The 18,039-nt window shown below is 38.8% G+C and overlaps 1 pseudogene; it reads right to left on the bottom strand.

Annotated features, from left to right (window-relative positions):
* Nucleotides 1-359: 359 nt before the first annotated feature.
* Nucleotides 360-17,214, bottom strand: LOC140502420 (RNA polymerase-associated protein CTR9 homolog pseudogene; annotated as a pseudogene).
* Between the last annotated feature and the right edge of the window lie 825 nt (nt 17,215-18,039).

Raw genomic sequence — 18,039 nt, 5'->3', positions numbered from 1 at the left:
GTTCACCTGGAGCAGGAAAAGCTGAAGACAAAGGAGAAGCAATGATATATATAGACTCTAACGCAAGTCCCTCCCTTCCCACTGACCATTATCCTCATTAGCTGAGAATATGATCTTACATTCTAGATGCGAAATCTAGCCAAACCCTTTTGAAATGAAGACATCGAAGAATTATGTAAGTTTCATCCAATCATTGAGACCCTAATGTACTAGACAGTTTTATGTCCTTATATGGAATTATTCCACTCTAAAAATATTGTAACCTTGAGCCTCTCAGTCTTACCTCACCCGTGGGACAAGAATTACAATTTGAAAAGTCTTCACTAAACCTATTCCACTCAGGTCTTTTTATTTTCTGCTCAAGGTGGGTGACGCCTTTTTGACCTGGGGCCATTTTCAGTTTAGTCTTTATCAGAACCATCATCTTCCTCTGGTAGCCTCTTCTGCTTTTTCTTTTTTTTCCCCTCATTTTCATCTTCTTCCCCTTTTTGCTTCCTCCACTGTCCTTACCTTTCTTCTCTTGGACACAGGAATGTCTTGAGTGTCATCTCTGACAAATTCAATAAACTCACTTCCGTCTTAGAACACCAGCTGCTTTAGCCCTCTTTTTTTCCTTTGCCCTTTTGGCTTCTCCCGTGAACATGATGATGTTCTTGGTCTTCTCTATGTACCAGGCTCACTGTTTCTACTTTTCTTTCTCTCACAGATACTTCTTTTGCTATTACTTCAACAATTTCTACCTTAACATTTTTTCTCTTGATCCTATTTATTTGTAGCTCTCTGTTTATGGATGTGGGTCACATGGTATTGAGCCTGCCTCAGCACTTTCTGGCTTCTCTAGAAGCAAGGGCCAAGTCAATCTGATTTTTTTCTCCTATTTTACTCAAATAAATAAAATACCAGTGGACAAGTTCCAGTTTTTAACCATATTAAACAACACCTTGAGATTACTTTTCTCATCCTTGAGGACAGAACTAGGTAGCTTCTGAAGTCCCGACACCACATTAAACATGAAAACTCTATTGCTGGGTGTCACATGTGTATCCTTCAGCAAAGTTTATTTGCACTTCTGCAGTTTGCTGCATTTGAAGAGAGAGTAGGCCAAATATAGCATGACCTCAGGTTTTCTGGTGTTTGTGGAACTTTCAGAGGTAGTTTTCATACACCTGAACAGCAGTGATATATTACTTCTGCTGCACACAGATGTGTGCTAAGTTTAGCAACACATCGTTAATATCTGTGGTTGCCTTTTTTATTTGGACAAATGCATCAAGGACTTCAGGGAAATATCTTTTGTGGTCTAGTACACCACATATGCCATTGACCATCAAGGTTATTAAGATCATTTCTGAAGACTTGTTTGGGCACTACCATGATGTTGCTTTTCCTTCTCTTGGGTTTCTGATGAGTTGATGCACAGATGTTGCCAGATTGCCAAAGGCCAGCATAGAATGTGCCATTTTGAGTGGATGTCTGTTTTAATATTCTTTCAAACTTCTTCTGACCTGGACCCATTCTTGCTTGGCCAAATGAAGACTGCCAATCTGAGACCAAACATCTGGATGATCCTGATTAATCTGAAGGACGTCTTTTGAAAAATACTTCATTTGTACCCCTATTCTATTCCAATCAGTTTGATATATAAATCATATAGGGGTAGATAGTTTCTTATAGTGATCCTCAAACTTAATGTAATATTCACTACTTGTTTACCAAGCTATGAGGCTCACTTTTGCAACAACAAGAATGCTGACAACGATATTTCCATATTGTTTTACTCAAAGTCCATGTCCAAACTCAGCATGGGTGGGATGCCTCGATGCTTTGGAAAGTCCCCTAATTTATTTTTGCAAGTTTAGCACATTCTCTCTTGTCCAACTTGAGCAGGTCACCATTTTATGACCATCTTATAATCACTAAGTCAGTGGAGATGCCCCATGCTTCATTCAACCTATGATCCTCCTGTACTAATATGTTATTTTTGATCCTCAAAACAAAGTCTGTCAACCAATGAGATTCTATATTTTTCAATGCCTCTTTTGCATATTTGGGTAGCAAACTATGAAAATAAGGTCCCTAAAGAAGGAGATATTTCAGATCATGAGGAAGGCACGAGGTCCACTGCATTAAAGGGTAACATGGACAGTTTAATAAAGTGTTATAGGCTGAGAACTATGCCTTAGTCTCTTTGTAGGTTGGAAAATTTCAATCCTCACATTCTTATACCAATCTGAAGTCTCATAAAAGGTTCCCTTTATCTCTAGTCATTGCTGCTAAGCAATAATAGCAATCAATGTGATTAGGATATTCTGATAATATATTATTATACAGTTTTTCTCCTTCCTAGCATTCACACATTACTTTATAAAGCCTGGTGAGATTGTATGACAAAGATAGCAGCATAGTAATGCTTTTCATTCTCCGCTCACCCTTGGCAGGATCCAGAAATAACAAAAAATGTTTCTTTGCCTCACCTAAGTTTCTGAGCCTAAAATGGAGGGTGCTCATGTTATTTTGAATCTCTGGTATGATGATCTATATCTTTTCCTTTACATTGGAGGTCTCTGTTCTGTAAACTGACAGGGTAGTTCCTGTATTTATGTCTGCTTTAGAATTTGTGCCAGTTCAATCCATACCTCAACATCTTTAGGATACAGCTCTGTGATTTTCTTTAAGTGGACTTTGGCAATGTTTCCTGTCTTGATTTTCCAAGGCAGCATTGAGAGAGCCAAGAATTTCCATGTTTCCTAATTGTTGAGATAGGCTTTCAAAATTTTCTCAAAGCATTGAGGCACATTCTCCTTTTCACCTCAGTAAATATGCATCTGAAACAAACTAAAAAAAAATTTAAAGCATAGTAGTAAAAAGAGAGACAAACAAGGTGGCTTGGTAGTAGTACTGGAAAGTTTGATCAAGTCTTCTTGAGTATGGAAAGACCTAGCTAGCTGATAAGCTTCTGTCTTCATAACTTCTACCCCTATGTTGTATTAATAGTAAAAGCTGGGGAAGGAAGCTAGATGGCATTTTTGATAATCAGCTTTTTTATTATTAAGTTCAAAGATAGCCAGTCTAAATAATATTCCCACACCCTTGGAATTGAGTTCCAAGTCCCTGCTGAATGCCAAAGGATATTTCTTCTGTTTGTTCAGTTTCACAAAAGTAGACTTACTCTTGTTATCTTAGGTTGGCACATGGTGCTTTTTTTATAATATGCAAGGGCTCCTCTATAATCTTTTTTTCTGAAAGAATTATAAATTTTAGTAAGAAAGACTGGAAAATTATTTGAAGACTGGGTAAAAAATGAAACTATGCAAATAATATGGTCCATTTTATCACCTTTGAATAGATAGAAGCAGTGTCTTAAAAAAATGGTTCCGATCACACATACGTGATAATCTTATCAGCTATCACATACAACAAGGTTGCCTGTGTAGTGGGTTCCTTATTGTTTTTTTCTTTTTTGTTTTGTTTTTTCCTTCCTGACCTGTTGTACATTTTAGGTTGCCAATGTATCAAAGCAAGTCAGTAGGTCTTTTTCATGATCTCTGTAATCCAGGTTGCCATCTATCAATGCTATTTCCATCAACTTCACCAAATCTTCTGATTTTCCTTGCTTATAATATTCCACTGCTAAAGCGATCCACAGGTGCAACTGAATATGTTCCTGTTTCAAAAGAATGAGAACTTCATCTTCCTCGATAACTAATCAAAGTCAAGTTCAATGACCTCCTTCCTAAATCTTTTTAAAGATCTTTTCCAAGCTGTGCCTCCATAACTAGAAGCTCTGGGGTTAGATACTATCCCTGCTGTCAAATTACCTCTGTGACCTTGGGTAAACAAGTGAGTTCATTCACTCAGCTCTACCAGCTTCAGATTTCTCTCCTTGTCAGTCTTAATGGAATTTCAAGAGGTGAACCCTGAAGCTGGCAGGGGTAGTTTCACTTCCTCCTTAAATCATGACTCCTCTTGCTTCAAATGTTTCCTTTCAGTTCCTCATCAGCCTGGAACAATTCAGGTGCAGTTGCTGCTGCTGCCACTGCCACTGCTACTACAGCCAAAGAGAGCACCCACACTACTTTAAACATGAATTAGTTTAAGAAATTCAGGATGTTTAAACTGATTCCTTGGATTATAAGGTCTACAGTTACCACCACTATCTCAGCTGAACATTAAATGGAGGGTAAGCAGTGTTTCCAGTCTTGTTCCAACCACAGTTGTTAAATCTCCTGCCAGGCCTAGAGGCCTGTGGGCTACCCGAGTCTTACCTTACCTCTATCGGAGGTCTTCGGCTGGCCAAAACGGATACTCGTATGAGAGAAGAGACCTATCCGAGTCGAACAAGGGTTGAGCTTTATTTCAGGGTCTCGGTTACAAGTGCAGAGGGAATTCTTCCTTAGGAGGGAGAGAGAAAGATCTCCCAAGGAGGCAAAGATCTTACAATAAGAGATTGGAAGTAGAAGTGTAAGTGGGGAGAGAGGGGGAGGGGAGAGAGGAGAGAAGAAAAGCGGAGCCTTCTGTCCTCACACGTGGCCCCTCCTCCCAAGAGAACTTTCAGGCTTTCCTGACTCCAATTAAGCTCTCCAGCCGCATAGTTTGCATCTGAATACCGTGCCTGTTAGGTAACAATGGGTGTGCCCAGATCCGGGACAATCTCGAGGGCGGGGATGCTCCTCCCATCATGTATCTCACGGGAAGAGGCGGAAATACACGAGATAGCTCGGTTCACCTCGATTCCCAGTTGTTTCCTGGGGGGCCTCGTGAGAACTCTAAGATTTAGAAGTTCCCACCTTTACCAGCCCGAGACTGTCCACATGGAATTGAGCTTCCATCCCCAGCAATCTCCAGTCCTATCATATCATCTGCTGACAGACACACTGATGCAAATATCAGAATCTATATGAGGGTCTTAGGGGTGAGCAACTGTTCAACTTAGAGCTCAGATACTCTTGTTTTAGATAGAAAAATCTCCCCCATACATGTAATAACCATTCTTCTCGAGTCACATCTCATGGATTTTGAAGTCAATAATTGACAGAATGCAGGTGGATGAGAGTTGTGATTGGTCTTTCTGGGTGACCCAGATTCTATATCAGGTACATACATGCTTGACCCCTCCCCCCACACACAGCTCTTGAGGCCAACTTTGTATCTGGCTGTTATTTTTTATGTTGGCTGCCTGCACATTGAAGCTTCTTTGTGACTATTTTCTAAAGTACGAAGTTGACAGTCTTTTTTTTTTTTTTTCTAACAAGCATTTGGGCTATCTATTGGATTATTATCGATAGGAAAGCAACCAAAGGACAACAACAGCATCCAGAGACTTTATCTTCTATAGATTCTATAGGGATTTCCAAATCCATTTGCACTCTGCAAGGCATGTTACTCCTTGAACACCTTTGTTGAACACACATCTCATTTTTTTTTGTTGTTGCTTAGAGAGGTAGCATTATGTAAAGTGTACTGGATTCAGAGTTAGAAGCACCTGTGTTCAAATCCCCTTTCCTAACACTTAATAGCTTTGTGAACATGGACAAGTCTCTAAATTTCTCTGAGCCTGTGGTTCTTTAACTGTAAAATGGGAATAAAAGCTTTGAAGTACCTACCTCACGATGTTATTGTATGACTCTTATGAGGGCTAATATGTGATAATCCTTGATCAATGATCAAATGTTTTACAAATGGCATCAACTATTATGTTATGTTTAAAACTGAAAGATCATTGAACAAAATGATATCAGTAACTGAAGTTGTCAAGAAACATAACATGATTTTAACATGTACATATTACTTTCATTTGAAAAAAGACTTCAAGGTTAGATTTTGATCAACCAAGTCAGATGGGTTTTGTAAACAATAAGCCACATACACACACACACACACACACACACACACACACAAAGCAGTGTTTCATATTCCTTGTATCTTTCGGTGAAATATGTTTCTTTAAATATATAGTCCTTTATAGAAGCATATATGTCACTTTCTCATATTGTTATCAAAAATAGTCTTAATCTGTATGTAGATAATTTCATTTCATTGAACTGAGAAAGTAAGCATGTAGGTTTGATACTTGTTGATTTCCTCTTACAAAAATACTCCTGAGATTAAAATGTTCATTTTTCATGAGTTATCTTACTATACAGATGTGGAGGACACAGAGTAAGCCTGTTTGCCAAAAGGAGCCACTCAGGAGGCTGAAGTGAGTCAAAAGTCTTGCTCACTCCCATACAGCTTTGCTGGTATTTGTTGACTTGCCTTGCTGAACTATGCATCTCAGACTTGCTTAAACCAGCCTTCTTGATCAAATGTTGCTGCAAAACATTTACCTGTCTTCTACTGTCCACTCTCTACCTTATCATATCCCTGAACTTTTTCTTTGTTGTTTTCAAGCAAAAATTACCCCTGCCTCTCCCAAGTATTCATGTCTAATTTTCCTTCTAATAAAACCCTTCTATTTTCATCTTAACTTGGACTCTTCTGTATGTGAGGTGTGTGTGTGGGGGGAATTTGCCTGGTCCACATTCTCAACTGCTTATTACTTTATAGTAATACAGTCAATGATTTCCCTGACCCTCTCTCAACATATCATTTGGTAACTTCCTCTCTTTTAAATATTTTGAAAATTGATGTCTTGATACTATCAAAATGTTGGTGCCTGTAACACAGATTTTCTGGATATACTTTGTTTTGTCTAGTTGCTTTTACTGTTTTCATACACAGGGAGCGAAATTTCTTAGAGTTCAAGCATGTCTGTTTTATTCATGTTTATTTTAAAAAAATAATTCATTGATTTTTAAAATAATTTTCATAAATACAGAAAAATTTTTTCCTTACTTTTTGTCTCTTTGATGTCACTCTTCCATTTTTGTCTTTAAATTAACTTGGAATAATAAATCTTGCCTAAATCTTACTCTAAACTCTCTGAAAACTCATTTTCCTTTGCATTTGCTTTACTATTTTACCATACTACTATTCAAAATTTTCTACCATCTTCCTCTGTGATGATTTACATATGAAATCTGTACTCTAAAACAGTATTTCTTTTGGATATAACATCTCTGCAAATGGCAAAGCAATAATGTGTTTACTGGCTGAAGTTTCTGGGATGTTTCGGTCTCCTTTTAATAGTGATTGCTTTATGTTGGTTAATTTTCTATGAGAAATGATGGCAAATCATTTCAACCTCTTTAACTCTCATTTTTCAGTGCCTAGGTAAATAGGTCTGATTGGAACTGTCATCTCACCTCTTTCTCCTTCCCCCTCTTTTTTATTTGATGTTCATTTTCACCTTTGTTATAACAGATTGCTTGTATGACTTTACAAACAGCTGATTCTAAAATAGCTTCCACATCTGTAATTAGTTGATTATTATATTGTGGGGATAGAGGGAATAGGAACTGGTCCTGTAATTTCATTGATATAGGGATTGCCAGATGAGGAAACACCATTGACATTTTCTTGATACTTGTAATTTTAGAGAGTTTCTTATAATTCTGAGAAGCTAAGTGACTTTTCTAGGGTAATATAACCTAAATGTGTCATAAGTGAAAATCAAACCCAGGTCTGCTTCATCCAAGGCTAGCTTTCTTATCAATGACATCCAGCTGCCTCTTTTGTTAATGTTAAGAGACAGTCAATTTTATTTAGAGTGATATCATTGTGTGATTACCATATGCCATATATTCCAGTTGTCTTATTGAAAAAAGTATATATGGCCAGCCATGTGGCTTCTTAGTAGCCTACATAACTGGCTTCTTTCACTTCTGAATTTTATACTTCATCCCTCCAATATTTTTTTATCATCCTTGTTCATTCTTACTTTCTCATTAAAGTCACAGAGAATCAAGGCTAGGTTTGGATAAGTGTGTTGAAGTATTCCTGGAATTCTCATACCTCTCTATCTTTTATAACAAGTTTATTTATAAGTTATAATTATCTTCATGATGACTGTTTTGTGAATGAACACTGCAAAACTGGATGACAAAGTATCCCTTGAAATGATGTTTCTTGTTACCTTTGGGTACACAAAGAGCTTATCTTCACCATGTCTTTTTTTTTCCCTCCCCAAGGAGAACATGAGAGCCATTCTCTCATTTAGTTGCAAATTCCTTATGATAACTTTTTATTTGAAATGAGTAAAAATAAATTGTCTGGTTCAGTTCGCCCAGTTTTATATCAACTCGAATCATTCCACAAGATTCTCATCTTTATCTACCAAGTGAAATTAATGTTATGCTATCTCCTTCCAGATGGAGTTATGTTGCTTGGTTTTGCTTATCTGTTTTTCTTTGTTGCAAGGGAAGCCTCAGTGATGGGGGCTTTAGTAGGAATTTATAGGATGAGAACACGGAACAACCATTATACAGTCAACGTGTGATGGCAAGAGATTGCAAAGAAGGCCCATACCACATTGAATGGACTCATGTTATGAACCTTGGGAAAGATGTGAGTAGCCATGCAGTACATGCAGTCATAGATATATCATCAATTTACATTATTAACATGAATACCCGCATTTATGGGTTCATAAACATACAAAAAACAAAATACAGTAAAAAGATGTCAATTTTTCAAAAATAGATGATACTGAGTAATTACTGCCTATCTCATGGCACTTTACCATGAGCACTACAGAATTGGAAACGATATGTAAAGGTTTGATGGCCATGTGTTATTTTTCTTTCTATTATGGGTTACCATGGTGTGAGAAGTAGCCAAGTCCTAGGCTAACTGGGCTCTAGCTGATAGAAGTGACTGTATTTGACCTCTGATTGATCTACTTATGTACCTGGAAGTTACTAAGAACCTTAGTTCTTACTATGTGCTTTGCTTAAGTCTGCAACATTTAAACAACAAATGTAAGGTTCTATTGGTCATAATCAATAAAGTTCAGTTTCATAATCAAAGTTTAGCAAACTTATCAAGTTTATCCAAGTTAACCTTGGATAACACTTTCTTAATCATAATGACCTTGTGGTAAATAAGGAATGAGAAGGATTACAGTCCAGACTCCTTCCTAGTCCCTGTGAATCTGCCCAGAAACAATAATAACATACAATGACAAAGACACAGAGATCTGAACTTTTTATCAGTAAGCACATCTGAGCAACTGCCTGTTCTTGCTCATGGGATTTTAGGGTTGGTGAGTATAGCAGCAAGCAGCTTGTCATACACAGAAGGGCCTGCTGCACAGGTTCTTAGATCTGCTTTTCCAAAAGCAAAGCAACTTTTGAGGGATCAGCAATCTTCTTTAATCACATATACCAACAGAGTAAATACAAGCAGAGAAATAGACCACCAGACAGGGGTTCTATCTGACCATAAGCAATACATACACGACAAGATCAAAAGACAGATCTAAGTGTCTGACCATTACATATATACATAGTTACCAGAAAGAGAAGCACCAACATCTGGATTTTCCAAGCAAGGGGGTATGGGGGACATGGCTACCCCAAGTCTCATCTGGCATACAAACTTCTTTCAAAGAAGCCCCCAAAGCAAAACCTCACTGAAGAATATACATACACTTTTCAAAGCCAGAGGTCCTCAGGACCCTCATGACCCAGTGCCTCATTAATTAACAAAAAGTGTGGGCCTTCCTACAAAAGAAGTCTCCCCTAGTGAAATTCCCTTAGTGGACTCCAGGTGAGGTCTATTAATTGGCAGGAAAGTTCTTTAACTTTAATCAGCATTAGTGAGTTTAATTCTTATGAGCAATAAAATGCCTGACTTTTGATCCTTTGAGTGCTTATGTTCCTTCTTGATATCTCACAATTCTCTTCATCTATATCCAAAGATTAGTACTTCATTGGTAAGACTACTGGTAATGAACATCTCCCTCCCTGGCAGGACTGGTCTTTGAGAAAATATACCTGTTTTTGTTAGAATTTTCCTTAAAGACCTTATGATTTTGTAGAACCTGCTAGACCTTGCATACTATTTATACATATTTCATCTCTAAAACATATCAGAGTAAGACTTTTATGGAGGTAATGAATAAAATATTTAAATCCATAAAATTGACCTACTACAATTGTTAATTCACTTTCTCCATATCATTCAGTGTATCTGATTTCATATCGTATTCATATAGTTTCTATAACTATTCAAATAGTCTCCATAGTGAAATTCTACGATGAGGAAATTTCGGAAACTTGATGTACCTTCATTTACTTAAAATATTTGAAATGTGAACAGAGTAGAATGACAGACAACCATAAACACCGCAACACAAGAAGTACTGGGGTTTTAGGAATCTCTGAACTGCATCTCCTAGTAACCTGTGAGCAAGTTAATTGGTGAAAACATTACACACAAGCAGTGATTCTGTACGGGTATTCTTTATAGATTCCTGGTTGAAGAATACATGATATAGATTTCTCAGCAGGTTCTCAGTCTGGTTCCCAATTCCTGCTTTAGGTCTCCAATCTAGAGTCCTGAAGTACCACTCCTTGGTGGACAGGAGTTCAACTGATGAAAAATTCTGTGGCTGGATGGGCCATTAGAGTTGCTGAGACGTGACCAGGTAGGGCTGCTGTCAAGGACTCAAACAAGCAGTGGGTGGGGAATCATAACTTTTGTGCTGACATACCAGAGTCTTTGTGAAGGGGCAGGCAGGCCTCTGAGCACCGCCCCCCTGCCCAGGGAAAGGGCCAGTGGCTCTCAATTGGTTTCTCAACCAATTGCCAGGGGCTGCTAAGCACACAATCACAGATCACATGCAGTCAGTGGGGAGGAGCTCTGGGGTTGCTAAGGTGGGGTCCTTGGTCAGTCTTTGAACTGCCTGAAAGGATTCCAGGGTCACCCTTAAAAAGTACTGGGGCCTCAGAAATGCCCAAGACTGGTGATGGAGTTCATGATAGTGAGTGACCTAGACTCAGAAGCTATGGTAAGAGACTACTTGTCCTTCCACCTGAGTGGATTTAGCTTTTCAGCTGCTACAGAGGGATTCCTGGTCAGTCTTTAGCTAGAGTGCTAAAGTATTATAAGCAGCCCATAAGAGCTGCTTTATCTGCATATAAATAGGTGTTGGGCTCCAGATCTTACCTTGATAGGCCTGTAATTAGCACATGATGGGTTCTTGATCAGCCTGAACCTGACATGTATTACCAGTCAAGTGAAGGTTGCTTTAAATCTAGACCTAACCAACTCTAGAAAGGAATCCTGAACTGATTCTTGAGAGAATCTCCCAGCAGCTTTTCCAGCTAAGTTGCTGCAAGCAGGTGGGGCCCCTGGAAGTAGATATTGAAATCTTATCCCAGGGGGAAACCTGAGTGACCCGATATCTAGACTCCTTCCCTTTCAGCCTCCTCACGTGCTGGAATGAGATTAAGACCCAGTTTAAAATAGGATATCATTTGTGTTATTCTTTTCAGAGGGCAGGTGGGTATGGGGAGGGCTGCAGGAGGAGCCTGGAGTCTGGGGTCCATGTCAGTAGCTGAATAGTTCTTCAAGTAGCTGCTGGGAAGGGGTGCCTGGGGCTTTTTAGCTTGGCTGTGGAGGGGTCTTTCAGTCCCTGTCAGTGGATGGTTGGGTGGGATTGCTCTAAGCTACAGAGGTGGAGGGTTCTGATTTGGGCGAGGCTTGGAGCTTCAGGGAAGAATTCTTTGGGCTAGGCAGGGTTGGAAGGGAAAAATAAGGCTACTGCCCGGGATGTCAAAGTGCCCACCGAGCTCCTAGCTTCTGTGATGGTCTCAGAGTCCTCAGGGCCACTATTTGGGGAGTGGGGTCAGGGCTCAGGGGTGTTAGGAGCTGGGAGGGGCTGATGAGCCAATCTTAGTTCACACCTCTTGAGGTGGGGATGGGGGTCGGGAGCTGAGAGGCTCCTTGCTGAAGATGCGTCCTGGGGTCTGTTTAGGTGAGTTCTAAAAGGACTGAAGAACTCAGAGCTTCCAGGAAGGGATCATGAGGTCCCTTGTGGCAAGTGGGAGGGGTTATGAACTGACCAGGAAGTGTGCTAGAATCATTTTCAGCAAGTAACCAGCTGCTGTGACCTATTCCGTCTTGCATGGGTGGATTTGGCTCTTAGCTGCTATGGAGAGATCTCTGGGTCTGTCTCCAGCCAGAGGACAGCCTAAAATATTAGCTGTGACAGCTCATTACTAGGAGAGGATTCCAGGGGGTCCTGGTGGGTACAAGTGATCAGCACTTACTGTGCATGTAAGCCTGAAATGGTCTGAACAGAGGCTTTGAGGAAAAAAAAATTCAACTTGACAGCCTAGTGAAGGCTAAATTGGAATGGAGTGAGACTTGAGCTAAAAAGACCAGTTAGAAGGCTTGTGCAGTAGTCCCAATGAGAGATGACCAGGACCTGTACCAGGGTTGTAGCTGCATGAGTTAGCTGGAAGGGATCTTATGCAAAAAAAATATTGTGAAAGCAGAGAGAGCAAAATTCAGTAATGTTTTAATGTGTGAGAGTGAAGAGTGAAGGATGACACTGAAGTTGCATGTATGAGTAACTGGAAAGACATTGAAGTCCTTGACATTAATGGAATATTCAATTCATCGCTATTTGTTTATTTATTTTGGGAGGCAGCTAAGGTTAAGTGACTTGCCCAGAGTCATACAGGTCACATTTGAACTCGGTTCCTTCTAAGTAAGACCTGGTGTACTATGCCACCTAACTGTCCCTAAACAAGCATTTGTTAAGCTTATTATATCTACAGCACTTTGCTAGTTCCTCAGGAGACTAGGAGAAAATGTAAGAGCCTTTCCTTTTTTTCAAGAAGTAAATCTCTCTTTTTTAAATTTAGTATTTTATTTTTGACCAGTTACATGTAAAAACAATTTTAACATTCATTTTTAAAACTTTTGAGTTCCAAATTCTTTCTCTTCTTCCCTCCTCATTCTCCCACCCCTATTCAGAAAGCAAGTAAGTAGCTTATACATGTGTAGTCATGCAAAACGTATCCATAATAATCATGCTGTGAAAGAAAACAGACAAAAAACTTTAAGAAAAATATGGCAAGTTAAAAAGTATGCTTCAATCTGTATTCAGATAGTATCAGTTCTTTCTTTGCGGATGGATAGCATTTTTCATCATAACTCTTTCAGAGTTGTTTTGGATCATTGTATTGCTGAGAATAGCTAAGTTATTCACAGTAGATCATCTTATAACATTGCTGTTACTTTGTACAGGGTACGTTTCACTTCGCATCAACCCAAAAGTTTTTCCAGGGTTTTTTGAGAAGCATTCTGTCATTTCTTATAGTATAACACTATTCCACTGTAATCATATGCCACAAATTGTTCAGCCATTCCCCAATTAATGGACATCCGCTCAATTTCTAATTCTTTGCTCCCAGAAAAGAGCTATTATAAATATTTTTGTACATTACTTGTCGTTTTCCTTTTTGTTTTTTATCTCCTTTGGGATACAGACCTAATAGTAGTATTGCTAGATTAAAGGGTATATGTAGTTTTATAGCCCTTTGGGCAAAGTTCCAAATAGCTCTACAGAATGGTTGAATCAGTTTACAATTCCACTAACAGAGCATTAATGTCTCATTCTTCCTAGCCCCCTCCAAAATTTGTCATTTCTTTTCTTTTCTATTAGCCAGTCTTACAGATCTGAGGTAGTACTTCTGAATTATTTTAGTTTGCACTTCTCCAATCAATATTGAGTTAGAGTAATTTTTTCATATGACTGGATAGCTTTGATTACTTCATCTGAAAACTGATCATGTCTTTTGACCACTTATCAATTGGGAAATGGCTCATTTTTATAAATTTGACTCAGTTCTCTATGTGTTTGAGAAATGAAGCCTTTATTGGAGAAACTTGCTTCAATTTTTTTTCACATATTGCTGATTGCGTTTCCTTCTATCTCCCCAATTTTTTCTATTCTCTTTCTCTTTTTACACTGTGCCTCCTCAAAAATGTTTTGCTTCTTACTTCCCCCTTGTTCAATCTGCCCTCCCTTCTATCACAGCCCCCTTCTCTTATCCCTTTCCCCTCTTACTATTGATTTCTATATCTAATTGACTGTGCATCAGCCAATTCTGATGAGAGTAAGGTTCACTCATTTCCCCTCACCTCCCTGCTTTTCCCCTCTACTATAAAAACTTTTTTCTTGCTTCTTTTTTGAGATAATTTACCTCATTTTACTTCTCCCTTTCTTCCAGTACATTCCTCTCTTTCACCTCTTAATTGTATTTTTTAAGTACCATCCCTTCATATTCAACTCATACCTGTGCTCTCTGTCTAATATATACTTCTTCTAAATACCCTAATAACGAGAAGGGTCTTATGAGTTACGAGTGTCCTCTTCCCATGAAGGAATATGAACAGTTTACAATTATTAATTCTCTTATGATTTTCCTTTCCTTTTTGCCTTTTTGAGTCTTGTATTTGAAAGTCAAAGTTTCTATTCAGCTCTGGTCTTCGTCAAAAATGCTTGAAAATCCTCTGTCTTATTGAATGTCTCTTCTTCCCCCTTGAACATTATACTCAGTTTTGTAGGGTAGATGATTTGTGGATGCAATTTCAGCACCTTTGCCTTTCAGAATACCATTACAAACCCTCCAGTTTTTTAAGATAAGAGCTGTTAAATTTTGTGTTATCCTGACTGATTTTTTTCTTTCTGGCTGCTTGCAATATTTTCTCCTTGACCTGGGAACTCTGGAATTTGGCTATAATATTCCTGAAAGTTTTCATTTTGGGATCTCTTTCATGAGGTGATTGGTAGATTATTTCAATTTCTATTTTATCCTCTAGTTCTAGATTATCGGGGCAGTTACCTTGGTAATTTCTTGAAAGATGATGTCTAGGCTCTTTTTTTTCATCGTGGCTTTCAGGTAGACCAATAATTTTAAAATTATATCTCCTGCATCTGTTTTCCAGGTCACTTGTTTTTCCAGTGACATATTTCACATTGTGTTCTATTTTTTCATTCCTTTAGTGTTTAGTGTTTTTATAGTCAGAGCTTCCTCCCCCCTCCCCGCCCCCCATTGTTTACTCATTTTCCCAGCCTATTACTTGACTTTTAAGTTGTTTGTTAAAGTAAGGTTCTACTTTCAGGGTTGAGGCTATACCATCCCAAGCTTCAGGGTTTTGTGCAGCAGTTTTCAGAGATAATTCTAAGGACCTGTAAGTTTTAAGTTTAACCAAGGTTGTAAGGAGGTGTGTTTACTCTTCTACTGGCCTGTTCTCTGGTCTGTTAGTGACCAGAAGCACTCTTTTCTTCTCTGCAGCTGTGAAGAAGGCACCCCAACTCCCCACTGTGGTCACAAGCCCTGCTATGCTAATGCTTCTTCTCACCCTGGGACTGCAACCCAGGACTACAGCCCGAACCAAGTATGGCCAAAGCAACAGTCCTGCCTCAGAGCTTGCAAAAAGACCCCTGTCATCTCCTGAGTAGTTGTTTGATTGCCCCCTTACCATCTTTGGGTTGAGAGCTCTGGAAGATGCTATTGCCCCTGCTGCTGATGATTCAATCATTCTTAAGGCCTGCTTCTAGTTTGCTGTGGCCAAGGCTGTGCTGGTAGTCTGTGTTGAACTATGCTCCACCCACACCCAGGTGTGATTGGCTTTTTCTGCTGATTTTCTAAGTTGTCTTGGGCTGGAAATGTGTTTCACTTCATCTTTTTGTGGGTTCTGCTGCTTTAGAATTGTTTAATTTTTTTAAAGGTAGGAGGTGTTTAGGAGGTAGCTGAGACAAATCCTTGTCTTCATTCCACCATTTTGGCTTCATCCAGAACCATTCCTTTAAAAAAATAATTATGAGTTTTTAATTTTCCATTTACTTGTATATGATTTTGAGTTCTAAATTATCATCCTCCCTTTTTTCCTTCTTCTCCAAGATGGCATGAATTCTGATATAGGCTCTACATGTATAATCATATTAAAAATATTTCCATCTTTGTCATGTTGTGAAAGAAGAATCAGAACAAGAGGAAAAAACTATGAGAAACAAGCAAAACAAAACAAAAGAAAATGAGAAAGAAAAATAGTTTACTTCAATCTGCATTCAGACTCCATACTTCTTTCTTTGCTTGTGGATAACATTTACCATCATGAATCTTTTGGAATTTTTTTAGATCATTTCATTCCTGAGAAGAGCTAAGTCTAGCAAAGTTGATTATTGCACAATGTTGTAATTACTATGTGAGATCTCACCTCAGACACTTGATACTCACTAGCTGTGTGACCTTGGGCAAGTCACTTAACCCCAATTGCCTCATCCTGGGTCATCTCCAGTCACCTGATGAATATCTGGTCACTGGATTCAGATGGCTCTGGAGGAGAAGTGAGGCTGGTGAACTACAGAGCCCTCTCTCACTCAAAACAAAGTCAAGTGCAAGTCATGTCATTATTTCTCTGATGGCATGGCCTTCTTCTGCAATGAAAGAAGAACACACAGTTACTATGTACAGTATTCTCCTAGCTCTGCTCAATTTACTCAGCATTAGTTCATTGAAGTCTTTCTAGGTTTTTCTGAAATCCAATGCTCATCATTTCTTATGAAACAATAATAATCCATTACATTCATACGCTACGACTTGTTCAGCCATTCCCCAATTGATGGATATTCCCTCAATTTCCAATTCTATACTAACACAAAAAGAGGCACTATTAATATTTTTGCTCATTCGGGTCCTTTTCTGTTTTTTGTAATTTCTTTGCAATACAGACCTGGTAGTTGCATTGCAGAGCCATTCCTTACAAAATCAATCTTGACTGTAGTTAAACTGAAGTAGAATGAGGTGAGAACAGTTAGTTGTGAATTGGCAGGATGCAATGAGGATGAGTGAGGGAAGGGGAGAAATGCAAAGAGAAGAGGCTATAATCAGAGGGGAAATACAGAATTTTGGATAAGCATGATTGTCCATTTATAGGTGATTATGTGATCAGATGCCCGATTGTATTTTTACAAAGGATTGCTTTCTAGAATGAGAGCTAGGTTGTAAGCAGAACCAGTGATGGGGTAAGAAGGGAGGTCTTGCCCTGCCCAGGGGTCTTGGGGTTACCTTCCCTTTGGTTGTATTTGATCAAAAATTGGTGTTTGTGGTGGGGAGAACAGTGGACCCCTTCTCCACAATAATTTCTACCTTCAGTTATGGCTGTGGGGCCTGGTATAGAAGCCAAATCAGTGGTCTTGGTGGCACTGCTATTCCCAAAGCTTTTGGCTTCAGGATCCTGAACTATCTCAATGAAGGCCTGCAGGGAGATGGGGGTGGATGTAATAGTGATGATTTGACTCTCCTTGTACATATTCCTGTTTCTACCTCTAAGTATTTTGCTTCTTCATCTAGGCTGGCTTGCCTGGGTATAAATACATATAAAACATGATAATTAAGTTTCATCTTGAAGGAAGAGTTATTCTATGTGGAGAAAATGAAGAAAGAGTCCTGGTATGGGTGATGACCCATGTAAAGGAACATAGAGTAGAGATGAGGTGCTATGTATGTAGTATAGATAGAAGGCCAGTTTGCCTGGATTATGGAATTCAAGAAAAAGAGTAGTATAAAATGAGCCTGGAAAGATAAATTGGGGACAGATTGTGAAAGGCTTTAAATGCCCTGGTTTGGTCAGTCACATTGCTCTTATTTACCTCAATCAGTATATGTATTTTAGTCATTTTATTTGTATTAATTACTCAGTTGCTTAATGGAGAAGGAAAGAGCCCCTACTTTGAATCTCTGTATACATCACCTTAATTCCATGAGGTGTATAATAGGGATTACCCTGCCTGACATCATATTCAGACTACTGCCAATGTTACCATCCCAAGAGAGTTGAAACAACAAAGATGAATTGTACATTAGCCCTCAACTTGTCTATACTCTGATGAATTTTCAGTCAGTCATTTCCAGAATCTATGAGGCCAGCAGCTCAATGTGTGATTTCTTCTCAAATACTGTGTCATTACAAGTGTGTGGACTTTTTTGTTTGTATTTTACTAAGGCTTAAATATTGTCTCTACTTCAGGACTGGGACATTCTGTCTAGGCCAGTAGTAACAATTTAAGTTCTTTTTATTGCATGCTTTTAAAAGGACCTCAATCAATCAGCTTTTAGTTTGTGCAATTAGTGGCCA

This window comes from Notamacropus eugenii, chromosome 4, assembly GCF_028372415.1.
Source record: "Notamacropus eugenii isolate mMacEug1 chromosome 4, mMacEug1.pri_v2, whole genome shotgun sequence".
Lineage (NCBI taxonomy): Eukaryota > Metazoa > Chordata > Mammalia > Diprotodontia > Macropodidae > Notamacropus > Notamacropus eugenii.
Note: the sequence above shows the minus strand (reverse complement) of the source record. Positions and strands in the feature narration are given on the sequence as shown.